The sequence below is a fragment of the Alexandromys fortis genome, unplaced genomic scaffold (assembly GCF_014885135.2).
Source record: "Alexandromys fortis isolate MF-2015 unplaced genomic scaffold, M_Fortis_MF-2015_v1.1 scaffold_12, whole genome shotgun sequence".
Classification (NCBI taxonomy): Eukaryota; Metazoa; Chordata; class Mammalia; order Rodentia; family Cricetidae; genus Alexandromys; species Alexandromys fortis.
Window position 1 is genome coordinate 311,141 of NW_026067937.1, and position 18,578 is coordinate 329,718.

Consider the following 18,578-nt stretch of genomic DNA (forward strand, 5'->3'; position numbering starts at 1 on the left):
CCAGAAGGGTAGCCTTTCAGTGTGGCCATATTGGTAGAGGAAACATGTTTCTTGTCTGTCAACACTGAGGACCACACTTCACTTCCAATGCCATGACACCCATAGGTACTTTCAGAACCACTGATGCAACTGCTCCACAGGTTGGTTTACCTTGAGTCAACTCAGTAAGTTTCCTCCCACAAACAAAGAATAGCAAACATTATATATAAATTAGGCTATAAAAGGGTGAATGTTTTGCTTCTGATCTTTTGAGCTAAAATGCATGCTATTCATGTACAATGAGTCAGGTATATATCCTTTTCCTCAACTTCCAAAGGACAAGAATTTCATCCTTTTTTAAAAAATCACACATTTTCCAGGGTGGGGAGATCTCAAGTTTGTACAGCTAATCACAGTGGCCCACACTTGCACCCCCAGCATTTGTATAAGGGTATTATTTGTTCAAGCACGCCTAGGCTGCGCTCTCAGACCCAGTCCCTGCATTTAAAATCTCACTTAGTTTTAACAACAACTTCAGAAGCTAAAAACCAAGGTCATATTACAAAAGAAGAAACTGAGGCTTACGAAACTTCTGGATACTGTCAAGGCCTCTCATTACACATGGATGAATCCAGAAGGACAGTATCTGCTTTGTATCTCCATGGGAATTTTCTCTTTCTACAGCTTAGTAACCTTCCTGGATGTACTAGCCTCTTCTGTCTTCATTGATGTACTGATACAAATAAAAAAAAATAGGTCAGAAAAAAAAGAAAGAAAAAACCGGTCTCGCTGAACATAGTGGACAATGAGGACTACTGAGACCTCAAGAACAATAGCAATGGGTTTTTGATCCTACTGTACCTATGGGTTTCGTGGGAGACTAGGCAGTTTCATAGATGCTCACCTTACTAGACCTGGATGGAGGTGGGTGGTCCTTGGACTTCCCACAGGGCAGGGAACCCTGATTGCTCTTTGGGCTGACGAGGGAGGGGGACTTGGTTGGGGGAGGGGGAGGGAAAGGGGAGGCGGCGGTGGGGAAGAGACAGAAATCTTTAATTAATTAATAAAGAAATAAATAGATTAAAAAAAGAAAAAAAAGAAAGAAAATAGGTAGGCAGAGGCAGATTTCAGTAAAGAGAATCCCTGATATTACTAGATTGTTGTTGTTGTTGTTATGAAAACCTCTAAATTGGAAGACTTCTCTTCTCAAACCAACAACTGATACTGATTAACTCTCAAGAATTCAGTATCACACAGCTATTTTTTTCCCACTCTTTTCTTGTTTGGTCCAGACCTTTTACCCCCACCCCAACCCCCAAGACCAGTTACTAAAGGATATCAGGTGACAGCAAGATTTATGAGAAGTCCAAAGGCCACATCTGGGTCACTAAACAGAGATCAGTAGATATCATTCAATCAGTTACGAATTAAAAAATCCTTCACGTTCCATTCCAACCCCCCCAAAAATCCATGAAATTAAAATGACCATTAATTTATTTATTCATCATGATTTTATCATTATTAAGTATTCATTTTATTCTAGGAATTAATTATATGCAAGGCATTTCACACCAAATAGGCATTGACTCTTTACAGAGATACATTACAGTAGCAAAAATAATCTCATGTATAGTGACCTTTCACCATAGGTTTGCATTTAACAGCACATAAATTATTCTCATTCTGTGAACATGTAGTCAGCATACAGTATGACTATTCGTTTTAGGTGACAAACATCAAGTTAGAGACCAAATATTTTCCCCAGTGTTTGTGTATGTATTTTGTGAGTTAAGACTTGTCCTGCTTTTAGAAGCAATGGGTGTGATATACAGAAGTAAATACTAAATTACTTGGTATAGAATTCCCACTTAGCATTGTAAGACTTACAGAATGAAACAAGAAATATTGCACACATTCTATCTTCATTTCTGTGGGCTAGCTGAATAAAACTATGGAGAAGTCTGGTACAGAAAACCAATCCTCTTTAAGAACAGTCAGTCTTACATGACTGATGTTGAATGAAAGATCAGATTTCTTTAAGCTAGGTAACAACCTGAAGTTGTAATCAGGTGAAATGAGCAGAGAGAATTTAGATGGGGGTCACCTTCATAATGCCTCTCTGTCTTCTCAGAATACTTGGCACTCTGCTTATAATAGCTTGTCATAAGATTTTTGAATTATGATGGTCACCAAGCATCTCGTGCAACCATTCTGTGATCCTCTCCCAACAATTTCACAGCAGGATTCAACAAGTTAGGTGGTATACCTCACCTTTTTTTTTTTTTTCCACAAAATAAAGCCTTGTGTTAGGTGACTTTCCCATCTAGACTAATGTAAATGTTGTGAGCACATTTCAGGAAGATAAAGCATGACAGTCACATTAAATGGATTGTTACCTTACTATGATTTCAGTGTATGATGAGTTCTTGAGATGCAATCCCACGGTAAACTGAAAAGTACCTGTATGTCATGTAAGTCATGTCAGGTGCATTTCTAAACCTAATCTGTTTTCTGTCATTCCCTTCAGGCTCATGCCCAAAGCATTCTTGCACCTAAAGGGAAATGATATTCCCTATTCATAGACACACTTGGTTATGGAGGACTATCTTAACTACTTGCCATTGTTTTCTAAGAATTGATGTTATTCCAATTCTATGGTTTAATAATAATATGGTACTGGCATGGCCCAATAACTGAAATCCCTGGGCATACATATTAATAGGTTTTTCTGGCTTTAGGACTCTCACAACTAGAATTGAAAATGGGTGAGCGAGCCCCTTTGCTCATATTCTCACGCCTCCTGCTCTTCAACTGGACTTTGGGAGCTTGGCCTAGTGGTCTGCTGGAGGTCTCTGCCTCTGCTTCCATCAATGAAGGTTCTATGGTGATATTTAAGATATTCACCAACCTGACTACAGGCCAACTGGAACACCCTCTACATTATTGCTTAGGGTCTTAGCTAAGGTCATCCTTGTAGATTGTTGGGAATTTCTCTAGTACTACATTTCTTACTAGCCCCATAATGCCCTCAATCAAAATATCTCTTTCCTTGCTCTTATCTCTGTCCTTTATCCATCTCCTCTATTCCATTCCCTCAAGTTCTCCTCCCTCCCTTCTCCTCTCCTCTTCCCTTTTCACTCTTCCTTCTCCCTCCACCCCCATGCTTCCAATTTTTCCAGGTGATCTTGCCTATTTCTCCTTTACAGATGGGTCTCTGTATGCTTTCCTTAGGGTTCACCTTGTTACTTAGCTTTTCTAGGATCATGAACTATATAGACTCAACATCTTTTGCTTTACAGCTAGTATCCACTTATGAGTACGTACATACCATGTTTGTCTTTCTGGGTCTAAGTTACCTCACTCAGGTTGGTTTTTTTCTAGTTCCATGCATTTGCATGCAAATTTCAAGATGTCATTTTCACTCGCAGTTCCACAGGCTAACACTGTGTTCAGAATGACATACATCATTTTGTGTAGCATAAGAAGCCACTAGGGTTACCACTAATGTTACTTTCTACTATCCCATTTTCCTGGGAACAGTATTCATTCAAGGTTAGAAGTCATGGCATCAAATGGAAGTCCGTTTTCATCTGAAGGCAAACGAGAGACTTTGCTTTGTATAAAAAGCAGGAAATCATGGTATAGGATACTACCACAAGCAGACTCTTTCTTTTCTTGGGATGAACCCAGGGGGTTGGAGACAAAGGAAAAAAGAAGGAAAGGACCCGAGGCCACAAATCATTGCAACTCTGGAGCAAACCCAACCTGACGTTCAATCTTCCTTTTTCATTTAAGTAGCTAATAAATTCCCCTGGTTACTTAATCAAGTTTTGAGGATAGTATTGCTTTCAAATGAAAGTATCTTGCCAAATCCAGATATATATTATTTGGTAGCTACAGGGTTTAAAGCTATTAAATCTCTCTTTACTTCTATTCCATCAAGTAAGAACACTAAAATGGAGCTCTGGATTTGCTGTGGGGATTAAGAGATAATGTAAGTAAGTGAACTGAGCACAGAGCCCTAAACACAGTGAGAAGTCATCTGTGTATGATCTGATATTATCCAAGAAGCATCGCAGAGGACAGAATGGAGAGTTGTCAGTACTGGGGGTCAAATTTGAGACTCCTCATTTGTATAGTTCCGTGACTATGCACAAATGCTTCTGTTCCACAGACAGGTATTTGACTCTGTTGTTTATGTAAACCTCTTTAATTATACTGTGAACTTCTAGAGTGGAACAAAGGAGGCAATGCCTTAATAAAGCGGCAAGCATTTCATTGAAGCCTTTAGAACTGAAGGATGGAGTTGTGAGAAGGCCTTTATTGAAGGAGAGTGATAAAGTCAAGTGGAAGAAAGGACAGAACCCATGGACTAGGTTTCAGGAGGCAGCAGGAGAGGAAGGGATAGAAACACAGCTGGAGGGATTGTGCTCAAAATGAACAAGTTTAATAATAAAAGATATTTGGTTTTTTATTCACAATGATAGCTATGACATTTCTTTTAGGCTCTGTACACAGCCAGGCACTAAATTTTCCCACTGATTATAACAATGACAAAGTCTGGGGAAAACATTTGCAACATATGTGTATATGTATAGATACTCCACAGTGAACTTTCCTCAGGAGGGCTGGGACCAGGATACTTAACGTTTATGCTATACAATGAACTGAGTAAGGCTTTTTCTAGCGACTACTGGAATAGTTTTCCAACTTTTCACTACGCAATACAGCTCAAACTGTCTGTATCAGGTGAAAATGGAATAGCCACAACAGAGAAGAGAAATGAGTCGCTTAAAACCCCAAGTTAAATAAGTGAAAATTGTAATAAATATCCTGACAAGATCTAGAAATATTTTTTTTTAATTCCATTATTTTCCTCTAAAAGTTGCGCTAGGAGAATAAAGCAGGTATCAATGCTTTCCTTTGAGCACGAGTTAGTCATGGGTTAAGTCATTTAGAGATTTGGCCAATAGCAATATTTATGATTCAGCAGGAGCAACAATGCTCCAGGCATATGGCTACCCCCGGGGACACAGATAAATGAGGTATGGCTGCCATCATCATAGAAACTGTATTTTTTTATGAAACTGGTCTATAAACAAATTTAGGAGAAAAGACTGGAAGTTAAAAAAAAAAAGGGCAGTTATCGTGAGTATTCTACAACTTTTATGGTAGTGGATTCTTTCCTGGGGCTAGTCTACATTGAGCTCTATCTTCCACATAGCACACTAATGAATACTAACGAATGTATCCTATGTCTGTGATGGTCTAGCACTTCCATGTAACAACACCACACACACAGAGCTTTATTAGTGGGGATATGCTCTCAATTTTAGAGATCTGTAATGTTTGTACAGATTTTTAAAAGAACAGTAGAAACACCTCTGAAGTTCCCTGAGCAAACCTGAGGCAAGCGGGTGTAGGTGAGGGAAGGGGGAACTTGGATGGGCCCAGGAGTTTTCTCGGAACCTTAATTTCTGTGTACAGGAAGATCTGCTTCTGGACCCTGTGCAGGAAGTGGCTTGTATTGCCAGAGGAATTAGGTAACTTTTTTCAACTTCTCTCTCATTTTCTCTGTTTGTTTCTCCCCATTTCCCAAGACTCTTGAGGTAACTACAATTATCTTACTTTCATGAATAAATATATTAGACTCAGGGAAGGAAAGTAAGTAACGAAGAGATGACATGGCCAGAAATTTTTACTTGATTTAACTTCCTTAACAAGAAAGTAGTAGAAACTGATAACAGAGTTAGTTCATCATGGAGGTTTCATTATCGGTGTGTTTGCAAGTGAGGATCCTATTTCTTTGGCAGCTACACGGCGTTTCCTTGATGCTGCTACTATTTACAAAATGGACAACATCCTTCTGCCAAATTCCATTCCTTTCAGAACCCTTTGGATTACTTCCTGCTTGTAGTTATGCTTGGTTGAATAAGGAACAAGTAGGACATTTCCTTGGCTTGCTACCATATGATGAAAAAGTCTTTTTAAAAACCTTTATTATAGACATTGTATTTTTAACAAAGTTTTGAGGACTTCAGCACATTTTTAATCAATAATTCATCAATTTCTGCATTACTTTGTGCTTGAGGAACTGGCAGACCTGTATGAGATTGAATATGTGTTATGTATATGGGATGATTCTTATTACTGATTGTGTCTTGCAACTGAATAAATAATACAGTCAATTCTGTATCATCCAGTATAAATTCAATGGTTTTAATATGCAAGACAACTCTTTCTGCATATTGCAAATCAGTAACTATGTTGAGTTTAAAATCCTTTAGTACCATGAGAATAGTATATAATTCTGACTTTTGGATAGCATCATAAGTGCTTTGATCCACTTTGCTTAAATTTTCTGATTTGTAACCTGCCTTTTCTGATTTATTTGCATCACTATAGAATGTAGGGCTCCAGTTATTGGTGTGTCCCAAACAATGTGAGGAAGGATCCAATTAATTCTCTTTATAAATCGAATTTTCTTATATTTGGAATAGTTGTTGTTAATCCCTCCCAAAAGACTACTGCAAGTTTTTTTTTTTTTTGGCCAGGGTTCACTTGCTTCCCATAATTTGTCAATTTCATCATTATTGAAAGGTACTATAATTTCTGCTGGATCTATTACTGCTAATTGATGAAGTCTCAATTTTCCTTTTGGAATTATTTCAGAGACTTTTTCCACATAAGTTTTTAAGTTTTTTTACTCAGTTTATGTGGTACAAAGGACACATTATATCTTTTCTCTGCGTTCCTGCAGGGGAATGTTTAGAGGGTAATATGACGTCAATGTAGTTAAGATGTGGTTGCACATAATCCACATGTACCTTTTGTAATTTCTCTTTAATTAAAGTTAATCCTCTCTCAGCTCCAGCTGCTAATTCTTTGCTACTTTTTAAGTCTTTGTCATCATCTAAGGTTTTGTTTAAATTAATCAGTTTATCAGGTTTTGTACCAATAGTGAGTCATACACAGAAAATGTCTCCTAGCAATCTTTGGAAGTCATTAAGTGTCAGAGACCAGCTTCTACAAGAATACCACTTACCACAGTAGCAGCATGTGAATTAGAAAAATAAGTAAAGAGAATGAAGACATCAGTGAAAACAATAAAACAAAAACATAAGAAAGTATCAGGAGGGATTTCCAGTGAATTCTGAAAATCACCTGTGTTTCATTTCCATAATTCTTCAAATACCCCAACCTGAAAAGGTATGAGTAAGATAAAAACTGCATTAATGTAATACAAGGAATGAAGAGACCAGTTGAAGGATTACAGGCTACAATCTTAGTTAAACATTCTGTTGCCCAAACAAGACAAGTAGTGCTCTTACTCTATACCAAAACATGCTGCAGGCAAACCACTCGCTGGTGGAATTCATATTTATCTCCTTAAGAAAGTAGGAACTTTGTTGGATCTTTAGACTCTTGCTTGAGGTAGAAAAGGAGGGAAAACAAATGAGACCCTGAAGGCATCAAAAAGGCACAGAAAAAAGGCAACTAAAATGCATAGTGGGGATGATAAATATAAGGATACCTGGTATATTGCGATAGCCAATCTGAGGGTTAATATGTAGATTGAGTACATAGGAATAATAAAAGCATGTAAGTCCAATGGTATAGGCAAAGTGAAGGTAGTGGAAATCTTTGGATTGTTTGGAAGATGTGCCTGAGTTCCATTAGGTTTGGTTAAATTTGGGAATAATTTGGCACATTTAATATAATTGCTAATAGGAAAAGAAAATGTACATTAAAACTAATAGAGAAAAATATAATAAGTAAGGAATAAAATGCTGGGAGAAAGTGACCAGAAGGGTAAGAGGAAGTGAGACAAAAGCAAAGAAATATTAAATTATGCTACATGAAGGTGTTGGTAAAATAATGGTCAAGTATGCAGTCATATTTAGGTCATATTTATGTTAAATATGTAGGAAATAGTATTGGTGACAGACTTCATATCAACAACACATTGTGGTGCATTTTTCAGTGTCCTGGGTGAAGGGACACCAAATATAGCTTTATATGCAGTGCAGAGCAGATCAGATAGCTGTGGACAGAGAACCCAAGTAGGAAGTTTACTGTCTACACACTTCTTCTGTTTTCTTTTCTTTCACTTTTTAAGGTATGATCGATGCATGTGGTGCATATGAGTGTATTTTATGTATGCTCCTGTGAGAGTACATGTGCCCCTGCTTCTAGAGAGAGCGGAGGAGGATGTCCTTCTCTATCACCCATCACTTTAATCCCTCCATACAGAGTCTTTCACTGAATCTGGAGCTAAGCTTGCAGCTAGCTAGCCACAGAAAACCTCCTGTCTTTATCTCCTGTGGCACTGCAGTAACAGGTACACGTGACCGTGCCTGACTTTTATGTGGGCGTTGGAGATTTGAACTCAAGTCCTCATGCGCTTACAGAAAGTGCTGTATGCACTGAGTCATCTCCTCAGCCCACACTCTATTTTCAAAAATTACTTAAAAAGAAACTTTAGCAAAATAAAAAAACAAATCCAGGCATATAGAACAGCATGGAATGAAATAAACATTAACATCTGGATGAGAAGTGAAGAGGGAGCCTGCGACAGACAAATTGGGAACCTCTGCTGGGCTGATTCTTTGTCAAATGTCAATGTTTTGGTGCGGTGCACTGTTTCTCAATCAGGACTATTTTGCCCCCTGAAGAAATTTGGCAAGGTCTGGAAACACCTTTGGTTTTCACAGCTAGAGTGGGGATTGTTACTGGCATCTAGTTAATAGAGGCTAGGAATGCTCCTAAACAGCCAACATTGCTTAGGACAGTTCCTCCTAACAAAGAACAATGGGGTCCAAGATGACAAGTCGGTCGAGGTTAGGAAACTCTGAGGTGTCGCATACATGTGTTTCACTTCAATCAAACTGTGCTCTTTAGCTCTACATAAATGAGATCTGCATAATTATAACACTGAGAGTCCTTAGAAGGATTATTCAGAAACAAAACAAACTAATAAAGAACACTTGTTTGATAAGCATACAACTGGGAAAACTTGATGATGATGCATACATTTCAAACGCCTTAGAGATTTCACTAAAATGGGAATTTTCTAGGTATTGGAGAGTTATAGCTCAGTGGGTAACAGCCCTTGCTGGTCTTATGGGGGACCTGGGTTTGGATCTTAGCATTCACACTGGAAGGCTCCTGACCATTTGTACCTATTTCAGGGGGACTTTACCTCTGCAGGTACCTACAAAAAGACTAACAAACCACTTCATGTGTGCATGCACACACACACACACACACACCACATTTACAAAAATTTTGGTGTTTTCTCAGAGGAGGCTGGGGTGAAACCTGGGATTTTTCATTCCTAACACTCTCCTAAGCATTTTTGTTTCTTTCTGGAACTATTAAATATTTTCATTTACCTATTGTGTTTTGAGATAGCACTAGGAAAATCTCCACAAAAACTTACTGACCACACATTTAATGTTTGTTATTGAAGACAGAACTCAGCTGTATATCATTGAAACCACTTGAGTTTCAACTGCTAGCAAGCAAGGAAGAGTCCTGCAGTGTGGTTTTCTTTAATTGTTTCTTGTGAATATTGCTCTTTCCTTTTCAAAAAACAATGAGATGATTTTGACTGTTTTTATTCAATTTTATATGGATTTAAATTCCTCTAAAATGCAAACTTCTCTTCACATGGTGTTGTTGTTGTGAATATATCCAGTCACTTATTAATTAATGATCACTTACTAAGCCATATTCCATTAGGGATCAAGAGGAGGTATACATGTCATAGAGTCTGGTTAGAGTAATTCTGGGAAGGTTTTGCTCTCTTGAGAAAAAGAGATACAGCTGGGAAAAACATTGAACTTTTCTTCTAGCCTTGAACATAGGAAATGACCAGAGAGACCCAAAAGATTGCCGAGGAAAATATCTGTGAGCATCACTGAACTGCAGAGCAAACACCAGCAATAAGCTTTCTAGGTTCCTAGTTATGAGAGTTGCAAATCCTCACTCATTAAACTATTTTCGTTGGGTATGCTTTTCTTTGCAGCTGTAGACATTCCTGACTAATATAGCATATGCAAACAATCAGGAACTGCCTATTTCCCAGCGACATTATCAAGTTCTTGTAATAAAGGTTAATGATCCTGCAAGGCAGATTTTATTTTACATCTAAGTGGCAAACTGACATCAAGAGATGCAACTTCATTGCTTTGCTTTCAAGAAGAGAGGAGATGCAGTAGGCTAGCATTGCCATGGATCTGATTTGGATTCAAAATGAGGAAGGAATTTCTAAAGATTATAGCATCCCATTAGTAGAATGTACATACTCTCAGAGATTTCTTATTCATTCAAAATGTCATGAAGAGGTAGGAGTGGTATAGAAGGGAATCCTGCTAGTGAAGTGGTAAAAGGTGGAGAGAAACTCCTAATGCTGTGTTCTAAGCTTCCATGGTCAATTTTCAACAACTGCAGTGAGACTGTAACTTATAATGAGAAATACATGAATCTGATGTTTATCGCCGTTTCTGGCCCAGAGCTCTTAAAACTCTTGGAATTTCCTAAGTGCTAAGGAACAAAGACGAATGGAATATCTTTTGTTGTTCATAACAAGTTCTTTTCAACCACACCTGAGCTTAGTTTAATGAGGGAATGTTGGAAAGTCCCCAGAACCACAGGATGGTGTCTGGTTGCCAGGGGAACCAGCCACATGACTAGAAAGGTGGCTTAAGGGCCTAGAGGATGACATTATCTTCAGTGACCAATGATTTAATCACTCATGCCTACATAATGAGAAGGCTTCCATAACATTTCAAAGGAATGGGGTCTGGAGAGCTTCCAGATTGCTGGTAGCATGGAGGAACATGGTCTCAACCTTCTTGGCAGCTTTACTTACTCTCTATTCCTTAGCCTTTGTCCTTCGTGCACCTTCTGTTTGGCTGTTACTAAGATAATAATTCATAATAAAAGGGTAAGCACAAGTAAAGTGCTCTGAGTTTCTTGAGAAATGACAACAGATGATTAAACCTGAGGAGGTGGCTTATGAGAACCCTAAAATTGTGGCTTAGCTGAAAAGTATAGATGTGATTGGTGCTTGAAGTAATGCACAGTCTGTAGACTGAACTATTAACCCATAGAGTCTATATTATTCCTAGGTAGTTAATGTTGTGATTGGATCTTAAGACAGATTATTAACCCTCAAATTCAAGCTTTCAAGTCCTCAAGTCTTATTATATAGAACAGTTATTCATAAAAATGAACTACTAATTTAACCATATAACTACTCACAAAAAATAGAATAGTATGTTCACTATAATGCCTAGGAAAAGTGAACTCAGTAAAAACAAGTATATATCTTTGTTGGTAAAGTATATACACACAGGATTAATAAAAGCTATTTAGTGGATGTGTTAGGTAAGTTTTTTTGTTTTTTGTTTTTTGTTTTTTGTTTTTCGAGACAGGGTTTCTCTGTAGCTTTGGAGCCTGTCCTGGCACTAGCTCTTGTAGACCAGGCTGGCCTCGAACTCACAGAGATCCGCCTGCCTCTGCCTCCCGAGTGCTGGGATTAAAGGCGTGTGCCACCACCGTAAGTTTTAATTCAAGGAATTCTTCACCTTTGGTTAAAAATTCCCTATAAACATTTTCAGTTACAGATTTAGATAACTTTCATAAACTTGACATTATAGGAAAGTCTGTTATGTTAAGATATGATTGTTTTTGCAAAAACTTTTAGAAAAAAAAAAGCTGATATTTCGTGCTAAAATCGCAGTTTGCCAAGAATGGCATAGCCATGCATCCTCCTGCCCACACAGAGGGGAAATGGCGTGTACCTCTCAAGTTTATGACTCACTGGATACCTGCGAGGGAGAACATGTGACCTGGGCCACTCTGGAGGAGTCATTACACATTGGAAAAGATAATTGTAAGAAGCCAGCTACATTTTTCTTGTTAGTTAAAAAAAAAAGAAACTAAGTAAAACAACTTTACTTATACAATGTTTGAATTGTTTTCTCACACAGCCTGACTCCTTCTGTGCAATGCCAACATGAATTATTCCAGGTTCTCCCATTGGATTTCTTGAACACGATTAGATATAAGGTCAGGTACCAAGACCATGTCAGACGCTAGGGCCCCGGAGTGAAAAGTATTGTGAATTTGGGTCTTATGAAGCTTCCAGGATCATTGTACATTGCACAACTAAAATGACTAAGACATAACAGGAGATGAAAACATTGGTGTACTCTTTTCAGTTTAAATTTATGGGGTTTTCCTAACATTTACAGAAATATAAAGTCATTACACCATTTGCTCTGATTTCCGTTAATAAAATGCCATTTCAAACACATATGAGCTAAAATTATAATAATTACAAATTTACTTTGGAAAGTCTATAATTGCCTGTTATTCATGTTTGTTTGTTTGTTTATTTTGTGTAGATATGTGCATGTGTGCATGCTGTGGTACATTTGTAGACATCAGAGAACACCTTCTGTGAGTCAGTTTTGTCCTTCCTCTATGTAGATCCCACAGATAATTCAAGTCATTGGCATCAAGTATCTTTACCCACTGAGCTATCTTTCTGGCCTTTGATAAATATTTATAATAATTTTTCCTTAATCAACTGTTTGTCGCCATTTAAAGTACTACTTTTATGTTTGTGTTCATGGATAATTTAATTATATATTATTAACTGGTTATGATCACTGCAGTAATAAAATAGGCTGGCTGACTCTTCCATTCAGTCTGTTTTTGAATATAAAAGGTCTGTTTTGCTGCAGGTATGTAACTAATGCTACAATTGGTTGTGCCAATGTAATAGTCTGGAAAATTGATTCTTTAAGAGCAGGTCCCCTCGCCCCCCAACTTAAGCTATTTTCTTTATAATGATATTCCCAATTGTGTGCTATGCTAAAGCCATCGAGACTGCTTAGTCCTGCTGTTTATGCAACCGAATGTTGCATTTGATCTGGAATTTGGTAATATGATAGAATGTAGATACTTAGGTTTTTTTAAATATGTTTTAGTAATAGATTTTTCAAGATATTGCCTATAATTCAGGATTTATCAGTAAAACATGTTCTGCAGATAGCCATGACTATAGGCACTAAAACGCAAGCATCTGTAACACTCATTGCACTAAATGCGTCCCTTTCTATCCAAATGGTAAACAGTATTGACATTCATTTGCAGAACTTGCTAAGCTTCTAAAGTTTTGTACCATTGAGTATTTGGAATATGCCTTGAAGCAACTTCTGTTTACAGACAAAGACTGTAAGATATCCAAATACCACAGTGTGAAGTGTTTACAGTTTATAAAAGAATTAAATACCAAGTCCTTCTGGGTGTGCATTTTTAAATGAACATTAAATGAATAAGGGGGAAACTGGAAAATGTTTCTTTTCGGCACATGCCAAATGAATGACTGCATTCATCTTCCATTTATAGCAGGCTGAGGGACTGCTGGCCGCAGAGGGACTATCGCTTGGTCCATAGGGTCATGACTGGGAATTCGTTTATTTTTTATAATGGATTTCACCTGGAAGTGTCATTCCTCTGCAATCAACTGTATCACTGTGGGTCTCTGAGCAGTGATGCTGAACTACTGACAGATGCAGCATTTTGAAATGAGTTCCACCTCTGACAGCCATCCTTTCCCAACGCTCTTAGATACAAATTAGCTTCCAAGAGTGGGTAGAAAGATCAACTTACCTGCTAGAGATGTTTCAAATCACAATGTTTTTAGCCATGATATCTTTGTTTGGAAGGAGGGACCAGTTTATCTAGGGAGTTCTGACTATTAAAGCAACCCAAAAGCTCATCATACCCAAACCTGCCAAATTAATCTTAGAAACTTCCACCCAGAGCGGGGGAAAAAAAAAAACACAATTACAGGATTTTAAAACATGAAGCAATAAACTTTACCTGTACAGGGCTTATTTAATTCAGTTTTTTTTTTGTATGTGTGTGTATGTCAAGGCTTGTGTTTTAAATCTTCCCTGGAAATAAAGATAAAAATGGTACATTTTGGGCTGGAGAGATGGCTCTGATGTTAAAGGATAAACTCATCACCGAAAATATAAAAAAAATGGTACATTTCTTCAAGAATCAAAAACCACCCAATTGCTTGAATGATTTATATGTAGTGGAAAAGTCTCTGGGTGGCTTTATCAGAGCTCAGCCAAAGTCATCTTTGGCAGACGCATTAGATGGGAATTAAAAAATGGGTTTGGAAAAGTCTATGGGAAAGATAGCCAAGATACATAGATCTATGCTACTGTAATTACTGATGGATATTCTAGCTTTTCCCTCCATGAACACACATCATTTTTTTATTTCGATATCTTCCACACTGTTGTGGGCTTGGTGCTTATGTGCCAAGAATGACCAGGTCATGGCACGCCTAACTAATGTTGACTCTTGGTTTTCTATTTTTTTTTTATTTTGGTTTCCAGAATATTATTAAAAGTAGAAGAGCAGTTACAAGGGAAAACTAGTGGAATTTTGTAAGATGATGAAAGTAATTAATATAAAATATATTTTATGTTTGATGGTGTAAAGACAAAATGGCAGCACCAAATCAGTTGTGAGACAGGCAGTTAAGGATGCTTGAGTAGAGGCAAGCATTTGAAGATTGGGTATTCAGGAGATGGTTTGTAGAACTGAATAACACTTTTTGGGTCACTTGTGATGAAATTTGGAAACTCAAGAAAACAATGTTAAGTCTTGAGAGCACAGCCTGGGTTGTAGTGTGCTATCCTGCCTCAAAACCCCATTAAAGAGAGAGAAATTAAAATAAAATTTAAAATTTTCCCATAATTGAACTGGAAAGTTGGAGTCATTTTCAGTAATGCTCTTCAGAACCAGACAGTAAAGTGGTCACTGTTTACCACCCTTGAAGTGACACGATTTTTTCACTGGTAGGTATAGAGCTAACTGGACTCAAAGCATCGCCTGTCCCCAAACTGAATTACAAGTGGAATATACAGCAAAAGAAAGCTCAGGTAGAATGTATCCTAAGAGGCTGTGACTTTTCAGCTGTAGTTTGAGTAGCTTAATGCTTTTCATTAGAAAGAAATTTAAAAGAGAAGCATGCTTGAGATAAGAGAATTATTTTATAATTCTCATAGGCAGCGTGTGGGGTTGAGAATGGTGCTGCTGTTCAGACTGAGGGTGTAAGCTGGCTGGTCCACGCCTGCGGGGTGGATTTCCAGAACACTCTGCCCCTTAGCATTAAACAAAACATACACTAGGGGTGGGTGCAAGTGAAGAACCAATATTAAGGACTGTTATTGGAAAGAATGGGATTAAAGACTTCTTAAAAGGATTGTGAAACAGTCACTTGAAAGACTGGGAAAATGGTAGCTTCAAGGACAATAGAATTAGGGAAGGATTCCATTTTGCATTTGAAAAGTGACTTGAAGGGCACAGGCCTGAAAAGCCATCACTCAGGATGGCTGCAAGGTTGAGGCTAATATGGTCTACAAAGTGAGACCACTTCTCACCTGCAACACCTCCCCCCAAATAAAATCTTACAACTGTCACACACACACACACACACACACACACACACACACACATCCTGACAGGAAGAGAAGTAGAGGACAGTATTTTTATCTGAAGTCCTGATCATAGAATTGTTTAATTTTTATGTCACTAATTTATGCATCAAATGTCTTACACCTCCATCTGTTTGAAAGCATAAACATTTTTAAAAGTTGGCTTTTGGGGGCTGGGGAGATGGTTCATTGGGTAGAGTGCTTGCCTTGCGATTGTAAGGACTGAACGAAAGCCAAATGTGATAGCAGACATCTGTAATTCCAACACTCACTTCTACAGCAAGAGGAAGGTGGGGATAGGAGAACCATGAACTTTGCTGGCCGGCAAGCCTGATAATATATAGTAGCAGACGGATGTTGTTGAAAATGAGTTGGAAAGGGAGGATCACCACATGAAGTTCTACTCTACTTCTACATGTGTGATGTACCATGAGTGAGCCTCCTTTCTCATACACAAGGCAAAACAAACAACCAACCAACCAACCAAAAAAAAAAAAACCCAAAAAAACCCCCAATTACTTTTAGCTAGTTTCACCTTAGATGTGCTTGGGGACACAGACACATACATTGCTATATATTTAACAGAAATATTTCAGGACAAGCATTTTCTAATAGCTTGACACACTAGTCACTGTTGGTATAACTTGCCTTTGTGAGGCTTCAGAGGCTACTTAAAATACCACAAAATGGTCTGCCTTGCAACTGCCACATTTTAAAGAAGTCATATGAAGGATGAATTTAGTTCTCTAAACATAGAAGAACAGTTATTCTGTGATGATTCAAGAAGGCCCTCACTGGATGCCGGCAACTTGATCCTGGACTTCGCTTGCAGAACTGCTTACAAATATTACTTGCAGTGTTACTAATGCAGTAGACTTTGACAGTATTCTATCCTTTGCTATACAACTTGCATGCACATAAAAACGTGGTCTTTAAAGAATTTAAAAAATTTTAAAAAGTAGGGAAGCATACAATTCTGAAAATTCTCAAGTGTCTTACGAAGACCACTTTACAAGTTCTTAATAAAAATGATTGATAGTATTGTGTTGAAAATTATTTCAATTTGCTAAGCAAGAGTAAAGATATATTTCATACAATCCCCAGTCATAACTATTAAGTCTGAATTCTTAATTTTACTTTTTTTTCTTACCTAGCTTTGATTTACAATCAAACTCAATTCTGTAACCCACCTAGACTTGGAGGGGAGTTGGGGAAAAATATGGAGCCCAAGGAGTGTTAAATTAATGGGTATTGTGAAGAGAGGGTGGGGGCTGTCTCCTGAACTATAGAAGGATGGTTTGTTGGGTAATACACAAGCAGGTCAAAAGAGTACTAGAGGGGTCCACTGTCAGCAATGGCAATCACCTTGTTGGTTCTGGGATCAAAATTGTTCTGGAGGAATCTTCACCCTAGCCCCTGGCATCCATATACCCAGAGTATGGAATGTTCTGGTGGAGGTTCCACCCCAAGCCCCCCTCCCACATTTCTCTCCAAACCATGCTGGATCTCAGAAAGCCCTCCAAATGATGACCCCTCACCCAGAGATGCTCAAGACCACTCCCACAGGGTATTTAAACTGTCTCCCCCTCCCCACGCCAGAAAACAGACATGCTTTTCCAGTGTCTCTTTTCCATCTTCTCTTGGGGCAGGGGGGCTGGAAAATTCATCCTGAAGCGTTTTACCCAATAAATCTGGGCTCTTTCTAATTTGGTTTGATTTGTTCTGATTTGGATTGCTGTGTTGGACAAGTTTATTGGGGTGCAGAAACTTCTCAAAAATGTCCAATGGCTTCCATGACATTCACACCTCTTTTCATCTTCTCAAAGACATTTGCTACCCAACCGGTTACTCAGTCTTGGTAGCAGAGATGAAAATCTGAGAAGCACTTGTTGGGTTCATGATTTGTCATGGGCAACAATACTTCATGGTGTAGTTCTTATTCTCAAATTTCTCCACATAGACGGACTTGCCATTGTGGTTTGTGAAGTCACCGCCCTGGCTCGAGTCCTGGAATGATTTTGTGCAAGGTAGAATCCTCTTTCCATATCTTTTCTGTGGAGAGCTCAGTGTGAAACTGTAAATGGGCCAAAGGGGATACAATTGTCCCCTATGTTAGAGAACACCTTGGGGTTGACCATGGCTGCCAGCAAGTGGCAACAGGAAACATCAGTGTCTGCAAACTGGCAATAGCATATTAATCTAGAATATTACACTTCAGAGTATAATCTTAGGAATATTACTAGTTCTTTAGTGTTGGAAGTCTTTGTGCTCAAAATGGCCATATTTTAACATTTCTAATCAAATTATCCAATGCTAAAATGAGGTTAAATAAAGAAATGAAAGGACAGAGAAAAAAATGGATACTATAAAGAAATTTTGATTATTAGACTTAGTATTTACTATCAAATCAGTACTTATGAACGTCACACAAATTTTTTTTTTACAAATATATGAATTTAAATGTAAAACTGAAATAGAAAAAAAAAGGTATGGTACAATTAAATAGACTCCAAGTACACAAGAGTACAAATCTTGAGGATTAATACATCATCAATCAATCACCAGGAAAACACCTCAGGGTATGTTTATGAGGTCATTTCCAGAAGTTTCAGTAGGTAAGGACAACCAAGCTGGAAACTGGATTGTATAGTCCCAAACTGAGAAGAAAAAGCAAACAAACAAACAAACAAGCCAGGCAACAGCAGATGCAATCAAGCAGCATCCGCTACCATGTTTCTAAGTCAGACTGAACCTTTCCTTCAAGTTGCTTTTGTTTTTATTCACATATTTTACAAAGGGAAAGTCTTTGATAAAAATGTATAAGTAAGAAGATCACATACTTGTACTTGAGGTGGACAACACATGACAGGGTTTCTCTGAGTAGCCCTGGCTGTCCTGGAACTCACTCTCTTGACCAGGCTGGCCTCGAACTCAGAGATCCACCTGCCTCTGACTCCTAAATGCTGGGATTAAAGGTGTGTGCCGCTTCTGCCCAGGGAAAATGATGCTTTTTTTTTTAATATAATTTTTTATTGAAAAAAAAATTTCCGCCTCCTCCCCCCC